This window comes from Rhinolophus ferrumequinum, chromosome 23 (assembly GCF_004115265.2).
Source record: "Rhinolophus ferrumequinum isolate MPI-CBG mRhiFer1 chromosome 23, mRhiFer1_v1.p, whole genome shotgun sequence".
Classification (NCBI taxonomy): domain Eukaryota; kingdom Metazoa; phylum Chordata; class Mammalia; order Chiroptera; family Rhinolophidae; genus Rhinolophus; species Rhinolophus ferrumequinum.
This window is the reverse complement of record NC_046306.1, coordinates 37,284,715-37,287,174: the sequence shown is the minus strand read 5'-3', so window position 1 is coordinate 37,287,174 and position 2,460 is coordinate 37,284,715. Positions and strand designations below refer to the sequence as shown.

At 38.0% G+C, this 2,460-nt stretch overlaps 1 non-coding gene across 1 annotated transcript; it reads left to right on the top strand.

Annotated features, from left to right (window-relative positions):
• The first annotated feature begins 1,856 nt into the window (after positions 1 to 1,856).
• On the top strand, positions 1,857 to 1,960 carry LOC117016383 (small nucleolar RNA U13). The gene has a single exon (XR_004421906.1). It is a non-coding gene; the product is annotated as a small nucleolar RNA U13 (small nucleolar RNA).
• The last annotated feature ends 500 nt before the right edge of the window (positions 1,961 to 2,460 follow it).

The following is a 2,460-nucleotide window of genomic DNA, read 5'->3' as shown; positions in this document are numbered from 1 at the left end:
TAAATTGAACTTCATCAAAATTTTAAAATTTGGCTTTTCAAAAGACACCATTAAGATAATGAAAAGAGAATCCACAATTTGAAAGATAATGTTTACAAATCATATACCTGATAAAGAACATATATCTAGAACATATAAAGAATTCTCAGAATTTAATACCAAAGAAACAAAAAATTAAAAGAAATTCACAAAATATTTGAATAGACATATCACTAGAGGAGCTATACAGATGGCAAATAGTACATGAAAAGATGACTAACACCGTTAGTTTAAACTGATGGGGATGAAAATATTCTAGTTAACTTAGTGTTCCCATGAGGATGAAGAGCAACTCTCATGCCTTGCTGGTCAGAATGCAAAAAGTACAACCACTCTGGAAAACGGTTTGGCAGCTTCTTACAACGTTCACTGTACACTCACTATATGACCCAGCAATTCCTCCTAGATATGTACCCAAGAGAAATGAAGACTTAAGGCCACACAAAAACTAGTTTGTAATGTTTGCAGTAGCTTTATTCATAACTCCCCAAACTGAAAACAACTCAGTTTTCATGCCCAGTGGCTGGTGATCATGTAATGTGTAGTAAATTCATAAATGGAATACTTCTCAACAATAAAAAACACTGGAGGACTGATAGAAATGACTAAATGGATGGATTTCACAAGCATTATGACAAGTGAAAGAAGTCAAATTCTAAAGACTACATATTTCATGATTCCATTTATATGGCATTCTGGAAAAGGCAAAACAGATCAGTGTTTGCCAAGCAACAGGCATGGGACTGAGGGTGAATGATTATAAAAGGCACAAGGGAACTTTTGGTATAATGCAAAATTTCTGTATCTTGATGTGATAATGATTATACATTTGTCAAAATTCATAGAACTGTATCGAAATGCTGAATTATACTGTATATAAGTTATACCTTTAAAAGTTTTATATGTTGAATGTAGAGAAGGATTTTGTGACAAATATACTATTTTACGTTCATTTCTTTCACAACAAACCCTTCCCAGGATGTTATATATTCCAGATGTTGCCCAATATCTCAGAAGTATAGAGATAAATAATGGGGTCTTTACTCACAATGTAGTGGGGGACGTAAAATTTGGTTGTTATAGCATATTCTTTGCTGTGACAGACACAGCACAGAGAAGTACTAAGGTTGTGGAAAATAAAGGATAAGAAAGCTCCCTGCTCAGTATTTGCTGTGGCTAAGGCTGGTAGAACAATTAGAAGGTGAGGAAGGAGGGTGTTTGGGCGTAAGGAACAGCAGGAAAAAAAAAAAAAAAGAAGAGCAGCAAAGAGCCAAGGCAGTGGACACTCTCCTCCTCTCTCTGCAGCTGCTTCTGTGGTGATCAAACAGCCAATAGGAGCTTGACTAACCAGCAATGACCCCTAGAAGAACAGAAGCAAGGCTGATTCCATGACCCAGTTCCCTCACAGAACAGACATTTAGAAAATACTTGTGAAATTCTGCCTCACAGTCAAATCCAACTGATGAACGTAGAAAATGTAGAAGACATGATAAAAGCAGAAAATCATCTTTAATGGGGAAAGGACAGTCTCTTCAATTAATGGTGTTGGGAAAACTGGACAACTACATGAAAAAAAATGAAATTGGACTGCTATCTTGCACCATACACAAAAATTAACTTAAAATGAATTAAAGACTTGAACATAAAACCTGAAACCATAAAACTCCTGCAGGAAACGTAGACAGGAAGCTCTTTGACATTGGTCTTGGTAATGATTATTTGAATCTGACACCAAAAGCAAAAATAAACAAGTGAGACTACATCAAACTAAAAAGTTTTGCACAACTAAGGAAACCATCAACAAAATGAAAAGGCAGATCCTTTTGTGGTTTATAAGTGTGATGATTGGGTGTTCACGCTCTTGTATGAGATGTGCCTCCCTCAAACCTTGTTATGACATCAGCACATCACCTGTCTGACGTGCGTATAGAGCATATAAAATGTATTACATATGTTGGATTGAGGTTTGCAAAACAAGTTGTTTACTAGTAGGAACAGGACTATGACCGCACATGTGTGAGACTGGTAAGAGTAAAGGTAAAAAACATGTTTTTGTGTGAAACTGAGCATAACAAAATTGAGTGATAACACGTTCACCAAAACAACGTCTGGTTCTCACCTAAGAAGTAAACAAATCCAAGGAAAAGAGGATAAAAGCAGAACTCCAGAGCAAGGCCGTGAGTGGTCCGACTGGGCGCTCGGCTAAGACCCTCTGCGAGGCTCTGAGTGAGACACTCCAGAATGATCCTCTAGGATGTGCATCTGGGCCATCCAACAGAGTCCTCTGCGAGGTGCCAGCGGTATTACCTGGAGTCTCCGAAGCTCTTCCTTGCAAGACCAGCTTGCCTCAGACATGTCATGGGCCCAGTTGCCTCTCCCAGACAAGGGACCTTCTCCAACTCAATTTGACTCTGAGACTTG